Source organism: Pelodiscus sinensis, chromosome 3, assembly GCF_049634645.1.
Source record: "Pelodiscus sinensis isolate JC-2024 chromosome 3, ASM4963464v1, whole genome shotgun sequence".
Taxonomy (NCBI): Eukaryota; Metazoa; Chordata; order Testudines; family Trionychidae; genus Pelodiscus; species Pelodiscus sinensis.
The window spans coordinates 32,351,209-32,376,627 of NC_134713.1; the positions used below are offsets into that span (position 1 = coordinate 32,351,209).

Genomic DNA, 25,419 nt, shown 5'->3' on the forward strand with positions numbered 1-25,419 from the left:
CCACAGATCGACTTGTTTGCAACATTTGCGAACAAAAGGTGTCCACAGTACTGTTCTCGTGTGGGCATTGGACTACACTCGCTGTGGGATGCCTTTACAATATCTTGGAACGCACCCCTCTTCTATGCCTTCCTTCCAACCCCAATCCTCCACCAAGTGGTCAACAAAATAAGATCAGGGTCAGCATCAGTAATCCTTATCCCTCCAGCTTGGCCTCACCAGACATGGTATACTTACCTATTTCACATGTCTCTAAAGCCTCCATTGCAGCTTCTGATAGTCCCTCATCTCCTGACTCAGCAACAGGGGCTCGTCTGTCACCCATCTCCCCACATTCTTTGTCTCTGAGCTTGTCTCCTCACTGGCTCTCCTCAATAAAAGCAACATTCACGGATCAGGTCAGAGAGATCCTAATAAGTAGTTTCAGAGTCTCAATGAGAAAATCTTACGTGTACAAGTGGTGTAGATTCTCTTCCTGGGAGAACCTCAGATCAGCAGATCCACTCATGATACCTCTGGCTGACATACTAGAGTACCTCTTACATCAAGTCGGTCTTTGCCCATCCTACAACTAAACTATTCCTAAAGGGCATCCAGAACACGTTTCCACCTCTTAGAGCACCAGTCCCAGCCTGGGACCTAACCCTTGTACTATGAGCTCTAACCTGTACACGATTTGAACCCATGGCCATGTGTTCAATGATGGACCTTTCAATGAAGGTTGCTATGTTAGTTGCACTCGCCTCAGCTAGAAGAGAAAGTGAAATTGGGACGCTGATGGCCGATCCACCCTTCACCGTTTTTCATAAGGTCAGGGTGGTCCTTTGACCACATCCAAAGTTCTTACCTAAAGTCCTTACCTCCTGGCATCGCAACGAACCACTGGTGCTACCTATCTTCTGCCCATGCAAGCTTATGCCCTAATATATCTATTATTCAGTCTCTAAGGTGCCACAGGACTCCTTGTTGTTTTTGCAGATACAGACTAACACAGCTATCCCTGAGACTTTTTTCCTTAAAGTAACAATGCCTTGTGTTTGTTGTTCTACTTCATATTGGACTTCTTTGGGTGCTATGTTGCATATCTATGTGACTTAATGTCTTTTGTCACATCTAGGTCAGATTTAGCTTTTTGTCTTCAGTTTGTGCTTTTTTAAATACTTCACTCCTGTTGAAGCTGTGTTTTACATTATTTCCCAAGATACATTGAATTATATTGAATACAGTTTTGTTTCTCACCATATGTATGTCTCCTTGGTTATTTTTCTTAGTCATTTCCTGTTCCTAAATTAAATTGTCTGCAGATGTAACTAATATGTTGTTTTTTTACCTCATTTAATTTATAAATTAATAAAGACATTAAACCTAGGTTTAATAGCAATCCATGTGGTAGTGGATACCTTCCCCAAACTCAGTACATGGTCATTTATCATTGCCTTTTTTTTTTTTTGGTTCTTCAAGTGGTTTCAGTCAGTGTGACAGTGCTCTTTTCCAGATTAGTTTTTATAAACCCTTCCATTAAGCTTTTGCAAAGCACAATATTAAATACTACTTATATAAGTAAAATCTAAATATGTATGTTCATTGTGTTCCCTTCTCCCTCTACCACTTATGCAGCTTGATTTTAAAAATTAAAGTTTATACGATGTTTTTTATAAGCCTCTGTTCTGTTCTTTTGTTTTGTTATCTTTTAAAGGAAGTATTCCTTCCATACTGCACATCTACATAGCACCAAATTTCAAAATAACATGCTATTTCGAGCCATTCTTTATCCCTCATGCAACGAGGTTTACCAGGATAGGCGAAATGGTGTAGACGCGGGGTAGCTATTTTGGGACACCTCTGGTCAGGAATGTATTTTTTTTTCTTTACAAGTGTATGCCATATTTGTATACTATTATTTATTCCATACTGCTGGTATCTCTCAAGATTGTATTGTCTCTGTCTCCAAAAATTTTTGTGAATGGCTCAGGTAGCTAATTCTAAACATCCTGGAAGGTGTGCACCTGGACCTACTGATTTTGTATAAATTTATTTTTCCTTGTATTTATCTTGCTTGGTTTTTAGTAGTATCTAGATTTATAAGGTTTTCATTACTGCTTACCTTTTTCCTTTTCTTTCTCTTATTTCAAGACTGATTGTAATGGAAATTGTTCAGGGCCACTATTTTTCTTGTAAACTTGGAAATAATATTCCATCTCAGTATCTGGAGGTCATTTCAGGATCAGTGGCACGAAAATGTTACTTTGACATAGGAGAGAGTTTTACCTTTTAGAGCCATAAATCACTGCATCCAAAGACAAGTGAGTCTCATCAAAGAATTAGTCATAACCCAAAGCCTTGTGTGTATTTTAATGCTTTGAGTAATGATATACAGCAAATTTCTATAGAGATTACACTTCTACAGCATGTATTCTTTTTTACAGCATCATTTCCCAATCTCATTGATCTACAAAAAACTAGTTTTTGTCTTCTCTAAAAAATATTATCTGTGCATATTTCTCACTCTTGGTTATAAGCTTCCTAAAGTGAGAGAGGCAGGGACCACACCCACTTCTACCCCAGAAACAGAATAAAATGTGTTTCTGTTCCGAAAGATGGCAAAAGGGTTGGCATGTGAGCTATCCACCTTGCCATTTGCCACCCTTGATATTAACCACGGCTCTTGACATTTTTTAGGTCATATCTTTCTTTACCATTGGTGGCCTACATACTTATCTTCCATTCTGGTCCTCTATTCAAAGCAGAGTGGAGGAGAAATGACATTCTCTCTCCCTCTGTTCATCCCTGCATTAGGTTCTGTTACTATTTTGTTTCTTTTTGTGTTGCTTTCATCTTTCAGGCTGCTGCTGGCTCGGAAGTGCCAGCAGGGCACTGGTTTCCAGCAATATCTAATGTTCCTGGGTTCCATGTGCAGAATGGATGTAAGCATTGGCAGATGATGCTTTGGGCCTTGCTGCTCTCCAAGACCTCCTCTACACTTGGAACATAGATTGCTTTAAATTGTGTTAGCTAAGTGTGATTATTTTAAGGGAGACCCAAGATTAACTACAACAAGCTAATGTTTTTAAACACAATATGCCATGTCTATTCTATGTGCTTTAAAATATGCTGGCTAACACAGTTTTAAATACAATCTGATTTCCTACTCTGGACATGACCCAAGCATGGAAATCTTGCACAGATGGTGTCTTCAGAAAGGGAAACATTTACATCTACTTCTTCTTTTTGAAGATATTGATCATCTTACAGGAGTGTCATTCACTCATCTACCTCCCTCAGAATCTGGAGGGGATCCTTTTTGAGCTAGTGTTTATCTTTTTATTACCATTTTAAGTCACTGATTTTCGTCCTTCCTATGCTATTTTTGGAATTGGCTTTGTTTTGTTTGGATGATGGTGCTGGCAAGTGAGTACTAGTTCCAGAGACAGTTCACATTTTCATAGTCCTTTTTAGCTTCTGCTGTGCTTAGAAATAATAATAATTAATAATAAAACTTTAGAACATGGGATTCAACCTGTCTCGGTTAGGAGTGAGACTTTTGTATGATCGTATCTTCAGAAAAGTAGAATTAAGGTGATAATTAAGGTAGCAAAGTCAAGAACTTAAATGTTAAAAAATGCCAGAATTCAGGATGCTTGTGCAACCTAATCCTGCTCCTTTGTGCAGATGCATTATAAGTCTTTAATGAAATGAACACCTGTATTTTCCATTGGACCATTGCCTCATTCAATCCACAAAATATGCAGCATACACTGAATGAGGAACTATTAAATATTTTATTTTATCCTTAATTGTTCAATGTGTCAAGTGTCAGAGGGGTAGCCATGTTAGTCTGAATCTGCAAAAGCAGAGGGAGTGAAGAGAACAGTGAATCTTCAGGTAATCCCTTTCCTGTCATTCATTCCTAGCCTCTAACAGAGGCTAGGGACACCAATCTTACCCTTCTGGCTAATAGCCATTGGTGGACCTACTCTCCATGAATTTATCTAATTCTTTCTTGAACCCTGTTAAAGTCCTGATCCTCACAACCTCCTCTGGCAAGGAGTTCTACAGAATGACTGTGAGCTGTGTGAAGAAAAACTTTCTTTCATTTGTTTTAAACCTGCTACCTATTTATTTCATTTGGTGACTCCTAGTTTTTATGTTATGGGAATGAGTAAATAACTTTTCCTTATTCACTTTTTCCACTCCAGTCATGATTTTATAGACCTCTGTCATACCCGCCCCCTTAGTCTCCTCTTTTCTAAGCTGAAAAGTCCAAGTCTTTTTAATCTCTCTTCCGTTCCAAACCTCTATTCATTTTTGTTGCCCTTTTCTGAACCTTTTCCAATGACAAGATATCTTTTTTGAGATGATGCAACCACATCTGTATACAGTATTCAAGATGTGGGCATACCAGGGTTTTAGAAAGAGGCAATAAGATATTTTCTGTCTTACTCTCTATCCCTTTTTTAATTATTCCTAACATTCTTTTTGCTTTTTTGACTGCTGCTGCATATTGAGTGGATGTTTTCAGAAAACTATCCACAATGACTCCTAGATCTCTCTTGAGTTGTTACTGCTAAACTAGTGCCCATCATTTTGTATGTGTAGTTAGGATTATTTTTCTAATGTGTATTACTTTACATTTAGCAACATTTCATTTATCATTTTGTTGCCCAATCACTTAGTTTGGTGAGATCTTTTTGAAGCTCTTCAGTCTGCTTTGATCTTAACTATCTTGAGCAGTTTAGTATCATCTGCAAACTTTGCCACCTTACTGTTTACCCCTTTCTCCAGATCATTTATGAATAGGTTGAATAGGATTGGTTGAGTAGTGGGACCCTACTAGTTACCTCTCCACACTCAGAAAACTTACCATTTATTCCTACCCTTTGTTTCTTGTCTTTTAACCAGTTATCAGTCCATGAGAGGACCTTCCCTCTTATCCCATGACAACTTACTTTACTTAAGAGCCTTTAGTAGGGACCTTGTCTTTCTGGAATTCTAAGTACACTATATCTACTGGATCCCCCTTGTGCACATGTTTATTAACCCACTCAAAGAACTCCAGGGGTATGTCTACACTAGCTCATTAATTCGAGCTATGTAGGCAAATCAGGGAACTGGGGTTGCAAATGAAGCCCGGGATTTAAATATCCCGGGCTTTATTTGCATGTTCCCATCCAGCCGCCATTTTTAAATCCCCCTTAGTCCGAACGAACTGCCCGCGGCTACACATGGCAATTTAAAGTTAATCCGAACTAAGTCCTTAGTTTGGATTAACTGTTACTCCTCATTCCACTATTAAAACTGGAAGGGAGCTCAAGAGATCAGCAAATCCAGTCCCCTGCCCTCATAGCAGGACCAAGAGCCATCTAGATCATCCCTGATAGATGCTTATCTAACCTGCTTTTAAACCTCCCCAGGCAATTTATTCCATTGTTTAGCCACCCTGACAGTTGGGAAGTTTTTCCTAATGTCCAACCTAAACCTCCCTTGCTGCAATTTAAGCCCATTGTGTCTTGTCCTATCATCAGAGGTCAAGGAGAACAAGTTTTCTCTTTCCTCCTTGTAACACCCTTTTAGGTATTTGAAAAGTACTATCTTGTCCTCTCTGTCTTCTCTTTTCCAAGCTAAACAAACCGAATTCTTTCCATCTTCTCACATAGGTCATTTTTCCAAATCTTTAATAGTTTTTGTTACTTTTCTCTGGACCCTCTCCAAATTCTCCACATCTATATTGAAATATGATGTCCAGAACTGGACACAATACTTCATCTGAGTATACTAGAGGAGAAGAATTATTTCTTGTGTCTTTTTCAGAACACTCAAAAATGGCCTGCTGAGTCACAGTGTAGAGCTGTGAACCACTAGGGGAGTACACTTTCCTCCCAAATAAGTCCATCTTTTTAGCCTCTCAGTTTTTAGGAGAGGGGCCCTGGAAAGCTTGGCATCCTGTTTGATTTCCAGCATCTGCAACTAGGGTATCAGGGGAAGGATAGGTGTATAAGTGCTCATACCTTTTAGAGGACACGAAATAATGCTTCTTGTTCATCTTCGTTGTGGGGGAAATGAACAAGCACTCGAAGAAAAAAGTTAATCACCTTCTCATAACTTTTGTTCTTCAGGTGTGTTACTCATGTCCATTCCAATACACACCTTCCAACCCCTAAGGGGCAGGGCAGGTTGACAGTTGGCAGGGTTATATATTAGGCTCCCTGAGGGTGCCATTTCAGAGGATGCCCAAGCTGACGTGATGGATGTTTCTGGGGGAAAAATCTTCCAGATTCTGTGCATGTATGCATGCATGTATGATTGGAATGGACATGAACAACACATCTCAAAGAACAACAGTTAGGAGAAGGTGTATACCTTTTTTTTGTTACCTTTGTGGCTAATTGCAATAATTTTATATGCACCCAGCCTCTATGAATTAATAAAATAGAACACCACGTAGTTAAGGATTAGTTTGGAGACAGCCTTTCAAAAGCAATGTCATGAAGAAGGTTTTCTAATTAGAAAAGGAAGTGGAGAAAAATAAATAACTAAAAATAAAAATAAGTAAATGAACAGCATTGTGTTTAAATGCCTCTAATATTAAATATTTTAATAAAAGTTAGAGAAACTGATTCAGTAGGGGTCATTATGTCCTATATATTTTGTATAGACGCTTCAGTGGGCAGCCGAGTTAGTCAGTACAGGATAAATTAAAAACAACAACAAATGGTCTAGTAGCACTTTATAGACTAGCAAAACATATAGACGTGGGCTGTGCCCACGGAAGCTCATGATACCATCTATATGTTTTGTTAGTCTATAAATGCTACCAGACCATTTGTTGTTTTTTTAATTTATACTTTGTATAGTTGGTTATAAAAAGTTTAAATAATAAAATGTACTTGGGAGCAGTCTTGGGAGTTATCCTGGAAGTGATATTTTTCTTGACAGCTTTACTCCCTGGAAGGCAGGCATTTGGTCAGTGCACATCATTAATTACTGAGTACCTTCTCAGAATATAAGTAAATACCTGGGCCATTCTAAACCTAATGCTTTTGTCTGTGTACTCAAATCTAATAAAGTGTAGTGTTAGACAAGAGCACAATGACTTGCATCTAATCCTTGATTAGACAGAATTGCTGAGTTCTTATTGATTTATTCCTAGTATTGTTTGAAGTGAAATAGTTAAGTTGCCCCTGGTGGGAGTTCTAAAAACCCTGGGTAATATTTGCATTGCCTATAATACTGCAGTAAATATAGAACATTATCTGTCTCATGGTTGTGATTAACGTTATGTACAAGGATAGCCATAGGATTATTTAGAATCTGAAAACCAAATTCAAGGATCTAGGATCTGTTGGCAAGAGGATCTCTTCAGTAACTAGCTGTCTCTTTTTGGATAATAATAATTCTTCAAGTTTATGTAATACAAGAGAAATTAAAAGTTTGAAAGCATGGTAGCATGTGGTCTCATCCAAAATATGTTGAAGGGAGTCTTTTAATTGACTTTAGTGAGTTCCTGATGAGATCATAAACTAGTGTAAACAAGAGGATTTTATGTGTGTATATGACATAAAAGAACCATACAGCTGAGATGAGTTGCACTTAACAAATGATGACCCTTTAATTCATGGGACAGGGATACCGGAAACTGTGGAGGAAGCCCAGTACACAAAGAAATGGATTAAAAGCTGATTGAATGTATAAGGAGGGAAGTAAGATTGCAGTAGTGGTAAAGAAAAGAGTTAAACTAACCAGGACGAGTTTCTGTACTAGTAAACAATCTTGAAATGTACTCACAAAAGATACTGATGCATTAAGCTCCCCCCTCACACACTTCATATAGGTATGTGAATTAATCACAAAAGAAGCCATATTTGACTTCATTTTAAGCAGAATGTAGGCTATGATTGAAAACCCAAAAGCAGTTAAGATTTTGTGAAATCACGTAACAGTTTATTGGGCTTGCAATTAAATTAGACACTAAACAGAATGGTAAATTTCAGTAGATGCAGATTATGCTTTAAAATCTGAAGGTTTTGGAAGGATTGTAAGGTATGTGTGGGGGGTGGAGGGAGGACAGAGTTTAATGAAATACAGAGTGCTCAGTGGTCTCATACTGTTGGGAGTTCAGAGAGGGTTGAAAATGATGTAGAAATGCTGTATTTGGCTAGGCAGTGGTCATTTGGGACTTGAAAAGCAGTTTCAGTGGACAGGGCAGAAATCAGACTGGAGGGTTTAAAGTAGAGGAACTCAAGGCAGTGATATTACTCTGTATAAATTATATTTGGAGAGATGGGGCTCTCACTGGAAAGGCATATGGATTCATGGGTGGAAGTTATTAGAGCATGCTTGTATTGTGAGGAGAAGGAACTACTGCAAAGTGAGAGACTGAGGAGAGAAGTAAGGGTAAAGACAGTAGCTAAAGAGATGGGATGTGGTCACTTGGACTGGTAGACATTGGAGGAGAAGGAACTATCAAGAAACTTATCTGGGTGACAAGGGAGTAAAAGGAGAGAATGGTAGGAGAAAAGGTTAGTGGGAAGGGGACAAGTGTGAGTGTGAAGGGAAAAAGACATTAGGGAGGTCACAGAATTATAGAACACTAGAACTGGAACAGACCTCAATAGGTCATCAAGTCCCGTCCTCTGCCCTCATGGCAGGACCAAGCACCATCTAGATCGGGTGGGCAATAATTTTTGATGGGGGGAGGGAGACACAGCAAGAATTTGGAAAGTGGTTGAGAGTTGCCAGGGCCGGCCCGAGCCCTTTTGGTGCCCTGGGCCAGGGAACGCGCGGGGCCACCCCCAGGCTCAGGGCACATGCGCGGGCTCGCCTGTGGGGCATAGGACTGCCCCCCCCAGGGTGTGCGTGCCTGCCCGCCAGGGCACACGGTGCATGCCCCCCAGGGCGCACGGTGCATGCGCGTGCCGGCCATGGCCACTGGCATGCAGCCCGGGGCCTGCCCTTGGGGCGCACTGCGCATGCGCTGCCCGGCCCGGCCTGGCCCGGCATGGCCTGTGCTGCTGGCGCGCGCGTCAGTCTGTGCAGGGCCCCTCAGCCATGGGGGGAAGGGCGTGCTGGCCGACGCCGTGGGGTTGGTACTGCAGGAGCCGGGCGCGCGGCTCCTGATGGCAGCTGTAAGGGACGCTGCGCGCCCGTTACAGCTGCCATCAGGTGTCCCTCATTGGTTGGCGCCCTGGGCAGCTGCCTGGCTCACCCTTGCCTCCGTCTGGCCCTGAGGGTTGCACTCTTACAAAATTTTAGTGGTGGAGGTGCAGGATCTGGGATGGAGGTTGGGTGCAGAAGGGAGCTTGGGGTAAGGAGGCAGTTGTGACCTGGGACACTAGACTGGATGCAGACAATTGGATTGTCACCTAGGAATTGCGGTACTGGAAGGTTGCAGGGATTGACTTGTGAGCTCCTCTCAATCTTCTCTTTTCCAAACTAAACAAACCTAATTTTTTAAGTCTTCCTTCATAGCTCATGTTTTCTAGGGTACATCTAGATTACATTCTTTTGAAAGGAGATGTGCAAATTTGGCACTAATTTGCATATCTTCTTCCAATCACTTTTTTAAAAGTGTTTCTTTCTGAAGTGAAAGCAGTTTAGATGGGGGTTTTTTCGAAAGAACCCTTCTTCCTTAAAAAATGAGGTATACAGCGTTCTTTTGAAGTGAGAGAAAAGTGCACAGTCATTTGCCCCCTGCACTCCCTATCCAGAGTGAGGAATGCAGCAAACTGAGCACTTTCCCCTCACTCCCTGACAAAGGGAAACAGTCAGCAGTGTCCCAGTACCAATCCTTGTGTGTGGGGAGGGACACTTCAGTCCCCCACCCACCCTCCCTGAAAAGCACCTGTGGTAGTGGGAGGCTTGATGCTAGGGTAGTCCCAGATGGGTGGAGGGGCTTGCTGGGCTTCCCTCTCCCATCCCTCTCCTTCCTGCTGATTTTTATCGTTTCTGTATGGTTTTATGAGAAACAATCCAATTCTAGGCACATCCCATTTTCATGGAACAACCAAACCCTGTGTTGATTTAACTTATGATTAGAGGAAGCTGTATAGCAGGGGTGGGGAACCTTTTTTTGGGTTGGGGGCTGCTGACCCACAGAAAAATCACTTGGGGGCCGCACACAAGTGAGAAACAAACAAACCAACCCATAAAAACACTCACTGACATGGCCCCCTGACTAAGAAGGAGAAAAACACTCCCTACATTCCCTTCACATACCAGAGCCTAGGAGGGCCTATGCTAGTAGATTTTGTGTGCTTCAGCCCCCTGATGAGGTGGCAATGGGGGCGGATTCTGGAGCACTAGTGTGGGCTCCCCAATGCTGACTGACTGGGTGGGACTGATTAATCACCTGTGAAGCTGTGCTGCCACGCATTTTAGAGGGAACATAGGCCCTAAGTCTTGGAGGACAGATCTAGGCAACTCAGAGGCCACATCCATTCACTGGGCTGCAGGTTCCCCACCCTTGCTATATACCGAATTTGGTAGTCTTGGCTCTTTCCAATTAGGATAAGTTCTTGAACAGGGAGACAGGGAGACAGCTCTTTCAGATATATGAGAAATTAAAATTTAGGGGTGGATTGTGCCTTCTTTGTTGATGTTACACAGTACCTTATAAACAGTAGGTCTATGGAAAACAGTGGGAATACTTGCAGAGCATGGTAGGATATTAGGAATTAGGAATTTAGGAAGCATGGTAGAATATTCCTGTAAATAGTTATAATTTGTAAGGTGCTTTGTTTTCCTTCTTAACATCACTTAGCAAAGAAACCTATTTCCTGACCACTGGTTCATCTGCCCTTTTTTTGATATCCTTTGTTCTCTTTTACTGTTTTCTTTGCCGCCTTTGTGTTCTTCCTTTCTTCTCTCAGTATTTTCCTCCTCAGAGCAGTTCCCAACTCCTCTGCATTTCACTTGCAATTAACTCTCCATACCATCTTATAAAATGATCAGGGCTCAACAAATAATGCAGTCTACTCGCCCGTGGAGAGTAGACTGCAACTCGGAAGAGCCGCGCATGTGCAAATTGCTGGACAGCATGGCTGGCGAGTGGGGCTCGCCGCACTTCGGTGAGTCCTGAAATTGATCAGTAATAGAATAATTTCTTGACAATTATGTTGTTGTCATTAGGTGTTAGAATCAACACCACAGTTAAATGAATAGGAGACTGGACAGTTCACAGACTTAAACAGTTGCTTCAGTGTGTTTTTGGGCTCGGGAAGATCTTACTGCTTTGGACTTGTACGGTTTGGTCTATGCTTGCAAGATAAACTGAATAAACTTTTTTAAAATAAAAGGTTCAGAATCTGAATGTGGTGTATTGAACACAAAGACAGTGTTCAGGATTGGTGTTTGAAATTGGTTAGATTATTTTTCTCAGTTATGTAGGAAAAAGTGAAGGGAAAGCAGGCTGAGAAAATTAGAATTAGATTACTAAAACTAATTTTTATAATAATTAAAACCCTTTCTTTCCTGCTAGGCTATGGAGGCTAAGATATAGTGAGCTTACAAATAAACTATTGAGTATTTAATTTGTTTTCTAAATCACTTAATCAAATGTTCTTGCTTTTGTTACTGATCTATATAAGTATTACTTGTATGGAATTAATGTTAAATGGTGATGAATTTTAGAGAAATCTGCATGAACTTGCCATCTGTAGCATAGGAAGAAAGGTCTAGTGGATACAATACTAGGATGGGAATCAAAGCCCTTTGGAGTTAATTCATGGCTCTGCCACAAGACTTCTTGTTTGACCTTGGGCAATTTCCTTAATCTGTCCTGTGCATTAATTCCCAATCTGTAAAATGAGGACACTTCCTTATGAGTCCTTGTGAGAGTAAAATTGTGAAGCATTCACTCATGCGATCCATGGAAATACCTTAAAGATAGACAAAAAAGGGGACATGAAGAGGTATACAAAATAATGAATGGCTGAGAGAAGATAAATCTCAAACTTGTGTTTTCTCTCATAACATAAGAACAAAGGGACATTCAATGAAATTGAAAGGTGATTAATTCAAAATAACAATACATTACCACATAATATAGAATAAGACTGATGTACTCATTGCTACAGGATGTAAATGAGGCAAGTTTCAGATAGGGATTGTATACTGGTGAATAATAAAAATATCCAAAGATAGAGTCTGTGGGGCAGGGACAATCTTTGTTATAAGTTCATAGAGCACCTAGTCTCAGGGTTCTTCTTTGAGAGATGTCCCTGGGAGTGCTCCACAGTAGGTGCAGGAGTATCTCATCACCGCAGAGTGGATTCTTGATGGCAGTGCATTGGGACCATGCATGCGTGGCATGTGGGTCTCCCCCTCCCCGTCACCATCACGTATGCGCAACTACCCTCCCCTCAGTTCCTTTATACCAAGCCTGGGCAAAATACGGCCCGCGGGCCAGATACAACCTGCTAAGCCACCATATCCAGCCCGTGGGGGCAGTGGGGAGCCCCAGGCAGGATCCCCAGCGTGCCCCACAGCCCCATGTGCCATGCAGAAACCAGCCAATGGCAGCTACTTGTTGGAATAACAGGCAGCTAGGAAAAATCACGCCCCCCCCTCTCCTCGCTCTTTGGTTCAGTTATTCATGAAGCACATGGCCAGGCAGGCAGGTTGGAAATCATTTTAAGCTCTGTAGGCAGTCAGGCTAGTTTGGCAGCTGACAAGTAAGTCTCTTGGCCACAGCCCGCTTCTGGCACCGCAACCCTTTTCTGCCCCCCCACTCAATCTACCCAAACCCTCTGTCCCATCTTTCACCCATTCCCCTCCCAGATCTGTCACCCCAATCTCCTACCCCAGATCACAAACCCCTCCTACTCTAAGTTACATCCCAAACCAATGCACTCTAGTCCGCTGCCCTAGGTCACGACCGCCTGCTTTATCCCAACTCCCTCCCAGACTCCAGTCTCCCTCCTGCACCTCAGTCCCTTACCCCAAGCTCCCTTCTGCACCCAACCTCCATCCCAGACCCCACATTTCCTCCATTAATATTATGGAAGAGTGTGACCCTCGACCACTTTCCAAAATCTTGAAGTGGTTCCCCAGCAAAAATTATTGCCCACCCCTGCTTTATACTGTCTTCGGCTCCAGATGGACCTCCACAGTGCTCCTCGATCCTCATTAGTTCTAGAAATAGATAGATAGATTAGTTAACTCCAAGTTCTTCTCCCTAGTTGTTCTTAGGAGGAAAAAAAATCCTGCTCGCCTAAATTGGCTTCTGTTGTTTTAATATCACTGGGATAGATGAATTCACCCATTTTTAAGCGCTGCACAGACTGCAACAACGATATGCCAGCCTCAGATGGCCTCTGAGGTGTAAAATGCCTCAGAGATGCCTATGCTCAATGGCATTGTCCACACTACGCTAAACTGAAGGTGCAGACCCAGGGAGACAAAGACCTCCATTTAAAAATGATCCTGATAGAGGAGGGCAAACATCTTTCTTCAGACCCATGCTGCCAGCAGATTGCCAAGGACAAAGGGGACAAACCACTCAAATCCCCAAAGAAACAGGCCACCTCATTTCCTAAACAGTGCTCCATGGAGAAGCAGACCGCTAAAGCTGATAAGTCATGCTTCAGTACATATGATAAGCCGAGCAACTTTGGTGCTGATCAAGCTCACCACAGACTCACAAGGATAATAAAAGACTTGACACACTTGGCAAAAAAGTGTACACATCAGCCACGTTGCAAATGTGAGTGGCCAACGATGCGGTACTCCTCAGGAAATACGACTTCAGTAATTATGCAAAGCTTAACACCTTTATTGATGATATACCAGACACAAAAAAGACGCTGTTTAGAGTGATCATCAGCCCCTCAGGCTTCCCTAGACATAGCAGACATGGATACAAGAACAATAGCCAAAACAGTTGTCATAAAATGTGCCTCATGGCTTAATTCCTCTGCATTCCCTCGCAAAATCCAACCATCTATGTCGTTCGAGGGAGAAAAGCTCTTCTCATCGAAAACCAATAAGGTCTTCCACTCAATGAAGGATTCCTGGGCAACTCTATGCTCTCTTGGCATTCAGACACCTGTGATAAGGAGAAGGCAATACAGATACCGACCATACCAGAGGCCGAGATACCCACAACCCATATATCATTACCAAAGGCAAGACCACCCACCATGCCAACAATGTGGCCGCAGTAGACAGCAGCATCAGCGGTCCCAGACTAATACCTCCAAACACCTGCCCCAGCCTAATAAGCAAATTTGAGCATCAGTCGAGAGACTGAAACCCACCATTTTTCAACAGATGGTGTAACATTACATTCTTTCAGATACACCGTCCCATTCCTCTCTACCTCCCCACCTCATCCCTCTATAGGGACCCCTCTCAAGAGACAATACTACAACAAGAGGTAGATCGTTTTCTACAATTGGGAGCTAAGAACCCATTACCCCAGAGTTTCAGAGGACCGGATTTTACTCCCATTACTTACTCACCCAGAAGAAAATGGGCCGCTCGTGCCTAATTTTTGATTTGAGGGCCCTGAACAAATTTTTCAAGAGGTAAAAGTTCAAAATGTTTAGACTATCCACCATTATCCACTATCCACCATTATTCAGTCACTCTGGAGCTCAGTGACTAGTTTTTGTCTCGATCTACAAGATGCATACTTCAATGTGTTCATACGACCTGCTCATAGATATTTTCTTTGTTTTACCCTAGGTTTGCAGCCTTACCAACATACAGTCCTACCCTTCGGACTTTCCACGGTGCCAAGGGTTTTCTCCACAGCCCACCTCAGGAAACGTGGCATCACATATCTCGACATTTACCCATATTGCCTCATCAGGGCTAGAACCTGGAACGATTCTTACTGCTGTACCCATCTAGTACAATAGAGCTTCCAATCACTAGGACTTTTGATAATGAGAGCAAATTAGTCCTTACGCCCACTCAGTCCATACAGTTCATCGGGGCCCACCTTGACTCCACCTCAGCCATCACCTCCCTATCTCCCGATAGATTCCTCAGGATCAGCCAGTTAGCTCATTTGCTCTGTGTAATGCTATGTGTCACAGCCCACGATTGTCTACAGCTCTCGGGTCACGTGGCGTCTTGTAACCCTGTGGTCTCCAATGCCCATCTATTCATGAGGTGTAGTCAGGAATGGCTCAGATCTGCCTACAAGCCCAACCTACAGTCAATGACCAAAACACTGTTAGTCCCCGACATAGTAAAAAGATCACTACTGTGGTGGACAAAACCTGCTCATAGACATTTATGCAGGGGCATTCCCTTTCAAACTCCAAAGCCCGAAGTGGTCATCACCACGGATGCCTCTTTCAGCAGCTGGGCAGCTCACATGAGAGACCTCACAACCCAGGGCCTATGGACTCCAGACTGCATGGACGCTCTCTCGAAACAAAGCCCTAATTGCTGTTCATGGAATGGCCACCAGGGCACCTGTGCTTTTTTCGACTGTCTCTTCTTTCAAAAAATGTCCCTGTTCTGCATCCAGACATGCCTTTAAAAAAAAAAGAGCTCTTTGGAAAAAGGCTTTCTTCCTCATAATTTGAGGTTTACCAATGTCGAAACCCCCCATGCGTTCTTTTGATTTAATTTTGAAAGAATGTAGTTGTAGTGTGGATGCAGGTGCAGGTTTTTTTTTTTTTTTTAAAGGCCAGTTTTTTTGAAAAAACGATGTAGTCTAGACATACCCTCTGGGATGCTCATCTCGAAGAACATCAGTTACAGCCAAAGTGAGTAATCTCCTTTTTCTAGGCACTACAGTCTTACAGATAATAACAAGAAGTATTGGAAGGGAAACAAAAGTTTCAGATTTGAGCCAGGGGTGGGCAATAGTTTTTGATGGGGACCACTCCAGGAATTTGGTAAGTAGTCAAGGGCCACACTTTTCATGATATTAATGGAGGAGGTGTGGGGTCTGAGATGGAGGTTGGGTGCAGAAGGAAACTTGGGGGTAGGGGGTGTGGGGTTTGGGTGAAGGAAGGGGTTGTGACCTAGTGCAGGGGATTGTTGTGCAGGAGCAGGTGCAGGATCTGGGAGGGGGTGTGGGTACAGGAGAGGATTTGGGCCAAGAGGAAGGATGTAGGAGGGAGTGCATGGTCTGTGAGGGTGAAGTGACTTGGGGCAGGGTGCAGGAGGAGATGCAGGGGTTTGGGTTATGACCTAGGTATTGAGGTGCAGGATTTGAGAGTGTGTTTGGGTGCAGAAGGGGAGGAGAGGGCTGGTAGGGTATGCTGGAGGTGGGGTGCCAGATGCATGCTCTAGCTGGAAGGCCCTTACTTTTGGTATCTCTTGGTCAGCAGTCCAGTGAGACCCTCAGGCAAGCTCCCTGTTGCTGTGCAGCACGTCACTCAAAGCGACTGGCTGTGGGGGGCCAAGTGTGTTTCCTGTGGGGGGAGGGGCAATCCGTGCACTGCCAGTGCTGCAAGCATAGCCCAGACAGCTCCCATTAGCCGGTTCCCAGTTTTACATATTGCACCGTACAGAGTGATGATCTATAAATTTAGTAAGTGGTATGTTTGTGAGAGTACAAAGGAGAAAAATGGGTTAAAAATGGGTTATGTGCAAAAAACAGGCACTAATTTTAGGAAAAACGAATTCATGCTGTGGGGAGAGAGCAGATGAGCTGCCATTTAGGGATGTAAACTGAAGTTAAGTGGTTAAATGGTGTGCTTGAGTGGTCAACTGTAGAGCAGCCCCCGCTTATGTCACAAGCGGCAGTCTTTGGTGGGATGGAGCAGTTAGTTCCTTGCCAGCGGCATGATGTGGCAGGTCTGCACAGGGCAGAGCAGCCCCCTGCCCATGGTGCGATGCAGGTGGTGGGGCTGTTCCAGCCCAACTGGGCCCATCACACTGTGGGCTGCTCCGGCAAGGCTGGGTTGCTGATTACAGAGTAAGCATCACTACATAGCCAGTCTGAGCTGAGCTATGAACTATAGTGGCAGAAGGAACGTAAAGGAGTGAATAGTTATATGCCTTTAGAGTTCATAGGTTAACTCACTTAGATTAGCTAAGTCTTATGGATACAGAATCAGAGTCAAAAAATATTTCCATTTCTGCCACTGACTCTCTGATGCTTTCGATAAATGACTTGGCCTATATGTATCTTTAAATGCTTTCAGATAGATGTATGAGAAACTCTTCAGAGGTGAAAAGTTTGTTTATTTAGCAGAAATTACCTAACAGAGACTTCAGTTCCAGAAGTGGACGAATCTGGTGTAAAAATGAGAACCAGCAAGCAAGGCAGATTCTGAAATAAATGCTCAAGATATTTTTTCCTAAGTGGATGAAAGGTAACATGTAGAGCTAAGAAAAAGCATGATGATTAATGTTTTGATACATACATACAAAAGAGATAAACCATACTTAATTGTAGAGGATCTGGGCTCAATATTTTCTGTAGTTTTACATCATGGGCCAAATGTATTCCATGTGTCAGTCTGTAAGGCCACGTCAATACTGCAATTTTTAGTTCATGCAAATTACCTTGGTGTACGGCCATCAAAGAATGTATATCACTAATGTGCATATGCATATTTGGCTGCTTGTGTTGTCGCTGTCTTTACTTTCCGGGACTGGTTATGTTGGTGCAAAGTGCAATGCATGGCAGGCATGTATCCTAGTCTGCCATGTGCCACCAATTTGTGTAATGCCTTTTGGGAACCTTTTGCATTGTGTTTTGGGATAGAAGTGTCTCACCTAGAGTCTGGGGTCAAGTTTTCAGCATGAAACTTTCTCCATCCCATAATGCCATATTCCATATTTTTGTGCCTTTTAAAAAAATCCCACAAATCTATGCAGTGTTTTTTGGTGTCTGCCATCTCCAACAGAAACTGGGCACTTGCTATGTTCTCATGAACATTGCAAATACAGGATGCACCATCCTCCAGTATTTGCAGATGCACAGGAAGTGCTGCAATAACTGAGAATATGATGAGTTCTTCAAGGACAGTTTGCTAAGGGACATGGCAAAAAATAATTCAAGGTTGTTGGTGGTCAGAGAGCAGTTAAGGTGGAGCATTGCTTTTGACCCTGAGTAAAGTGCACTGATGGTGCGATAACATCATAATGCAGGTTTGGCATGATGAGTAGTGGCTGCAGAACTTTCAAATATGAAAAGCCACATTCCTGTATCTGCGTGCTGAGCTTGCTCCAACCCTCCAGAGACATCAGAATCAGAGCTGCACTGGCCATTAAGAAGCAAGTGGCAATTTCATTCTCGAAGCCTGAAGTTCTGGGTTGCTACTGGTCAGTGTTAAAATCTGCGGTGGGGGCCATTGTCATGAAAGTGTGTAGTACCATTAATAATCTTCTGCTGTGCAAGGCTGTGACTCTTAGCAGTGTGTAGGAAACAGAAGATGGATTTGCAGCAGTAGGGTTCCTGAACTGTCGTGTGGTATTGGATGGCACGCACATCTTTGTTTGGATTAGGCCCATCTTGCCACAGAGCAACAGAAATGGTTAACTTGCTTTGCTTAGGCAAGTGTTGGGGGATCATCAAGGATACTGCACTTTTATCAGTGGGTGTTGGTCAGAGTGGGTGCATGATGCTCACATTTTTAAGATCACAGGTTTGTTCAGAAAGTTTCAGAGAGGTACATTCTTTCCCAACTAACAGATTGCCATTAGTAATTTTGAAATGCCAATAGAGATTCTGGCCTACCCCTTGCTCATTAAGCCATCTTAACACCTCATGAAGGTTCCCTCTCCAACTCAATAGCACCAAGAAAAAACTCAGCTACTGGCTCAGCAGGTGCAGAATGACAGTTGCTTTTGGTACAGTGAACGGATGCCAGCAGTACAGGTTGACACTCCATAATCCAGAGTTCCCTAGTCTGGCAACACCTTTGCTATGGCATTATCAGGGATAAGATGGTGGCTGGGGCCACCATCAGACTAGGGGGTTGAGAAAACAAAGCCCCAGGCGGCAGCAGAGGTGCCAGGCACAGTGTGGTGCCTCTGGTCACTGGGAGTAGGTTGGTAGCCATCAGAGCAGCTGGGCAGAGCATGGAAGCCCAGGCTGTAGCAGGGCTCCCCCAGGCAGCAGCAGAGCTGCTGGGGAGAGCTCCAGCTTCTGGGCGGCAACATGCCCTGCCCTCCGCCCCCCCGCCCAGCAGAAAAGTGAAACTGTGGGAGGAAAAGCAGAGCCCCCCTCCCTGCCTGTGAGTAGCTTGGAGAGCTGTGGGCGTTGGGAAGCAGAGCCCTCTGTCCGCTGTGGGGAGAGCAGAGCCCCTGGCGGCAGCGGGGCAATCAGGAGGAAAAGTGGAGCCTCTGGCGCATTGGTCTCCTGTGGTCTGGCAAATTCCCTGGTTTGGGACCTGTCAGGGAATACCTTTCAGGGAATTTCAACCTGTATTTACTCACTGGGTTGGACCTGAATGAGGAAAAGTAAGTGCCTTTTGTTCGTGTCCTGTGCAATATCTGTGAAGCAAAGATGGAAAAGCCAGGCTGGAGATGGAACAACTAGCTGCTGAGTTTGACCACCCAGATGTTGGGTGATTCCAAGAACTCAGCATGGAACTATGCATGTGAGGGAGGTTTGAATGTGCACCTAAAGAGTCAGAAACATTAATGTTTAGTGCCATACTGTTCTTTGGGCCTGAAGCTATGGGAGCGGTTAGGAATTGTGTATTGCTTGTAACTACAACTGTGGGTTTTATTGCAGCTTTTAATTATTAGGTGCTTGCTTATCAAACTCTGAATGCGTTTTACCTCTGACCGCTCTGGTGCGATACAGTTACACTTACTGGATGCTCAAGTATCGTCATGCATTCTGCAATCTGTGTTGTAATTTATAAAGAACATTTTGTTTGCAAATAATAGAAATGTATTGAATGGTAAAAACAAGGCACGAATGTATGGAATGTGCAGAAAACAGTCAAAGAAATACAGACTCAACATAAATTCAGAATAGAATTTTAAATTATCAAAGCAGAAAACAGTGTAGTCTTGTGGCTACACATACACTCACCAGTGAGAACCACAATTGGTATATGTGAAGCTGTGGTTTTCCTTCCTTAGCAAGGAGGAGCTAAGTGTAAAGATACAGCTGGTGATGCTGTGTAATATGTTGGGAGCGTGGAGAATGCAAAGGTTGGAGAGTCTGGGATTTTCAGACCTGTAGATCAACCAGAGTCTATAGAATTTCGGTTTCCTGCCTGAGAAGTCTTATGATGTCCCAATTCATCACCCTCTTTCTCCTTCTGGGATTACTGGACTTTTTAGTGTCTACTTGTTCCTTCTCCATGCTCCACCTGCCATGTTTGCCCTCTTGATGTAGGCCCTTTGATGGTGGTCTAGTTGAAGAACTGACTTGGAGGATCTTGTGCTCCCTAGTCCTCTCCTTTTTATGACCAAGATCAGCTGTTCCACAGGTGCAGAGAGGGCTCCCATCTTCCATTAAGGCTGCAACAACAATAGCTTCTTATAAAAATGAGGAAAAGTATTACTGGATTTACAATCACAATAGGAAGGGAAAGGTAAGTTTTATGACTCTTATTTCCATATGATCTTCTAGGAAGACATGTATTGACATTTCAGCATTGGAGTGTTTCTGCACAGCACCCATCTCGAGCCCTCACCATGTTGTGTATGACCTTCCAAGGATGAGAGGGAAAGGAGAGGGGTGTATTAAAGATTTTTGGTTATATGAAACGATAACATTTTGGTCTCTATTCCCTGGTTATGAGCACAGAGCATAGTGAATATTGGCATTATTTTCTACAAGTGGTGTTGATTTTAGTTGATATTTAAATCCTAAAGGTAATATAGGCTCAGAGAGCACAGCTGCTACTGACATCTCAGAACAGCCTAGGTCCATATGCCACTAATCTGTTTACTGTAATGCTGCCAGCTGAACTCATGGCAGAGTGGCATGGGAAAGTGGAGGAAGAAATAAAGCTGGCATCCCTACACACCTTCAGGAAGAGGACTGCAAAGTATCTCCATGAAAGTTTCATTGAGGTCACTTTGGAGGATGTAAGAGACATCCCTGTGCACATTAATAGACTGCTCCCCCTTCCTAATCCCATTAGATTCCAAATCTACCTCTGTTGTACCTCTACTTCTTATATGAGTGAAACAATGAAAAGTCCGTATTTATGGGCATGTCTACACACACAGTACTATACTAGCTGTGCTGCAGCAGCATGTCTGGTGAAGACACTCTGTGCTGATGGGAAAGAACTTTAAGCGGCAATAGCTATGTATGCAGGAGAAGCGCTCCCACCGATATGGCACTGTCCACACCTGTGCTTATGTCAGTGTATTTTATGGACAGAGAGGCTTGTTTTCACTACCCGCTGGATCTACAGGGCAGCGATCAATGCAGTGGGGGTCAGTTTGAGTTAATCACTCTTGGGTCCATTCTGGTACTCCATCAGGTGAAGAAGTGATGACAGGAAAGTCAACAGGAGAGTGTCTCTATCGACCCACCAAAGTGAAGACTTTGTAAGTGAAAATGCATGCACACACTTAGGCAAGTTTCATTTTCCTTCTTCATGTTCATCTCTGTGACCCTGAGACAGTGCAATTCAGAACTGCTGCCAGAACAGTCACTTTTGCAAGAAATAGGGAATTATGAGACAGCAGCTGGAGGACGACTAGGGTCAACATGAGGCAAGCAGTTATCTGCTCTTGCACTGCATCAATCTCAGTGGCTCATCGTTGCTCACGGAGATGGGTTTACTATGTTTCCTTAGTGGTGTGCTGAGTATAGAGACTTGCACAAATGGGTTGGTGGAAGGTGACTTATGTCAGCCCAAGTTTGTAGTGTAGAGCCAGGCCTCAGCTGAAATTAAAATTCTCCAGTGATTTGCCACTTACAGGTTCAATTGGTCTAGTGCCCTCAAGTTAAATACTGTAGGTTCAAATGAGCTTTTAATAAAATAGGAGTTTTAAAAATGGTAGTAGGCATGGCAGAAGCTACTTAAGAGAATTTTCCTAAGAAACAGGTACAATGGAGAGAATATAGAGTACATCTGACTTTTGGTGTCTATGCTGGGGGATAAAAGGTTTATATCCACGGATTGACTCATTAAAATTCCCTCATGAATCCTTCATAAAATTAAAACATTTTATGTCCAGTCCCTCTTTTTTTAATTAATTGAACTTCATGGTTGCTATGAACACATTTACTCAGTGGGCAGAGTGACATGGTCTAAATATATTTTATTTTCTGTTTGGCTTTTTGGCAGGTTAATCTTTAATCAAGTTGCCCATCAAAATGGGCTGTAGTAAGCAATTGGATCATGAAATTTACCAGTGATTCGTGTAACAAAATTCTAATTCCCTTTACACCCCAAAGTTCAAGCTTTAGGCTTGAACATATATGACTTATATGATAGCCCACAATATATTATACTCTTCGGATATGGCATTGGATTATATTTTAAATAGAAAAGAGTGTATAAATACTTGCTTGCCCTTTTATTCATATGTTCCTTCCAGAAAAGTTACCTTTCATCCTTGTGGCTTACACAGAGGGTGGAAGCTTTATGACTCCATTCCAAAATGTTTGGGGCCTGTAAGTAGGTGCTTTGTGTGTGGATCAGTAAAGAAATATTCTGGTGTAGGGCCAAGGAGTCTTGAAAGCATAGTTAATTTGAGTTAGCACAAGCAAGTTCTAATTCTGTAATATACTTTTTCATATAAATTTGTCATGGAAGCAGGAGTGACCTGTATTTGGGACAAGGCAGAGAGGCCATTTGTGTGATGTCTTATCCCTTTAAATGTTTGATCACTTTGTACTCTCTCTTCTCAGTGAGTGACTATTCTGGCAAAACAAAAACTAATGGAGATGTCACAGCAGAGGTTTCGGTTTAAATCCGCTCCCCTTGTGTCTATCTCCTTCTTTGCTGTGTGCAAATATAACACAGAGGGAGCAGAAGAGTGTTGTAGTGAACCAAAATATGGATTAGAACAGTGTTTGTTAGGGTAAGGAAAGCTGTAGGCTTGGTAGTAAACTAATGCTTGTTACTTACAGAGTGTGGCTTCATAAAAAAGGGTGGGGAAATGGTAGTAAACTTCATATTGTTCAGCCTTCGGTCCAGTGCTGTAGCTATCTTTAGAAATCTCATATTGGTACCTTATTTGTGTTTTGTCAAATCTGAAATGAAAGTATTATTAAATTGAATAACATATATTGGGTCATCATCTCAGATTTCTACAACAAAACATACATGGCAGTACGTTGGTAAAACCATGGAGCAGGAGACATAAAATTCTTCCCCAATGAGTTTAATCACAAATTTAATACGTTTTTTTAAAATGAGCATCAAGCATCAACAGCTTAGTGAGGAGGGAGAAGCAGTAACAGGAAACTTGGAAATGGCAGAGATGCTCAATGACTTCTTTGTTTCGGTCTTCACCGAGAAGTCTGGAGGTGTGCCTAATGTAGTGAATACAAGCAGAGAGAGGGTAAGTTTAGAAGATAGGATACACAAAGAACAAGTTAAAAATTACTTAGGAAAGTTAGATGTCAGCAAGTCACCAGGTCCTGATGAAATGCATCCCAGGATACTCAAGGAGCTGATAGAGGAGGTATCTGAGCCTTTAGCTATGATTTTTGAAAAATCATGGCAGACGAGAGATTCCAGAAGACTGGAAAGGGGCAAATATTGTGCCCATCTATAAAAAGGGGAATAAGAACAACCCAGGAAACTACAGACCGGTCAGTTTAACGTCTGTCCCAGGGAAGATAATGGAGCAGGTAATTAAGGAAATCATATGCAAACACTTGGAAGGTAATAAAGTGATAGGGAATAGCCAGCATGGGTTTGTGAAGAACAAGTCATGCCAAACTAATCTGATAGCTTTCTTTGTTAGGATAACGAGCCTTGTGGATAAGGGAGAAGCGGTGGATGTTATATACCTAGACTTTAGTAAGGCATTTGATACGGTCTCGCATGATATTCTTATTGATAAACTAGGCAAATATAATTTACATAGGGCCATGATAAGGTGGGTGCATAATTGGCTGGATAACCGTAGTCAGAGAGTTGTTGTTAACGGTTCTAAATCTTGCTGGAAAGGGATAACAAGTGGAGTTCCTCAAGGGTCTGTTTTGGGACCCGTACTGTTAAATATCTTCATCAATGATGTAGATATTGGGATAGAGAGTATGCTTATTAAGTTTGCAGATGATACCAAACTGGGTGGGGTTGCAACTTCTTTGGAGGATAGGGACATAATTCAAAATGACCTTAGCAAGTTAGAGAATTGGTCAGAGGTAAACAGGATGAGGTTTAATAAAGAGAAATGCAAAGTGCTTCACTTAGGAAGGAACAATCAGTTCCATACATACAAGATGGGAAGCAACTGTCTAGGAAGGAGCATGGCGGAAAGGGATCTAGGGGTCATAGTGGACCACAAGTTGAATATGAGTCAACAGTGTGATGCTGTTGCAAAAAAAGCAAATATGATTCTAGGTTGTATCAACAGGTGTGTTGTAAGCAAAACTCGTGAAGTCATTCTGCCGCTCTACTCTGCACTAGTTAGGCCTCAGCTGGAGTACTGTGTCCAGTTCTGGGCGCCACATTTCAAGAAAGATGTGGAGAAATTGGAAAGGGTACAGAGAAGAGCGACAAGAATGATTAAAGGTTTAGAGAACATGACCTATGAAGCCAGGCTTCATGAACTGGGCTTGTTTAGTTTGGAAAAAAGAAGATTAAGGGGGGACATGATAGCGGTTTTCAAATATCTAAAAGGGTGTCACAAAGAGGAAGGAGAAAATTTGTTCCTCTTGGTTACTGAGGACAGGACAAGGAGTAATGGGCTTAAAGTGCAGCAGGGGAGGTTTAGATTGGACATTAGGAAAAAATTCCTAAATGTCAGGGTGGTCAAATATTGGAATACATTGCCAAGGGAGGTGGTGGAATCTCCCTCTCTGGAGATATTTAAGAACAGGTTAGATAGACATCTGTCAGGGATGGTGTAGACAGAGCTTGGTCCTGCCTTGAGGGCGGGGGGCTGGACTCGATAACCTCTCGAGGTCCCTTCCAGTCCTATTATTCTATGATTCTATGATCATGGAAACATGGCCTCTGTAATGGTGGATTGAGCATGAAGAAGCATACAAATGTTAAGCTTATCTGGTGACATTGTAAATAAGAAGATAGCCACATTATCTCCCATAAATGTCAACAAACTTGTTTGTCTTTGTGATTGGCTCAACAAGAAACAGGACTGATTGGATTGGTAGGCTCCAAAGTTTTACACTGTTTTGTTTTTGAGAGTGGTTTATATATATATATATATATATATATATTTGTAAGTTGCCCTTTCACAGTAAAAAAAATTATGCTACCGTACTTGTATGAGGTAAATTGAAAAATACTATTTGTTTTTTTCACAATGCAAATATTTTAATAATAATACACTTTGTAATCTGTGCTGTAATTGAAATCAATATATTTGAGACTGTAGAAAAAATAT

The 25,419-nt window shown here is 42.5% G+C and overlaps 1 protein-coding gene and 1 long non-coding RNA gene across 5 annotated transcripts in view; one reads left to right on the top strand and one right to left on the bottom strand.

Annotated features, from left to right (window-relative positions):
- The window catches only part of EIPR1 (EARP complex and GARP complex interacting protein 1), a 198,054-nt gene that overhangs the window by 37,928 nt on the left and 134,707 nt on the right, over positions 1-25,419 (top strand). The gene's annotated exons all lie outside the window — the stretch shown is intronic.
- LOC142827784 (uncharacterized) overlaps positions 20,257-25,419 on the bottom strand; it is a 30,721-nt gene continuing 25,558 nt past the window's right edge. Inside the window, exons 2-3 of the long non-coding RNA XR_012902541.1 lie at positions 22,968-23,092; positions 20,257-20,391 (exon numbers count right to left, since the gene is read on the bottom strand). This is a non-coding gene — a long non-coding RNA (uncharacterized LOC142827784). The remainder of the gene's footprint in view (positions 20,392-22,967; positions 23,093-25,419) is intronic.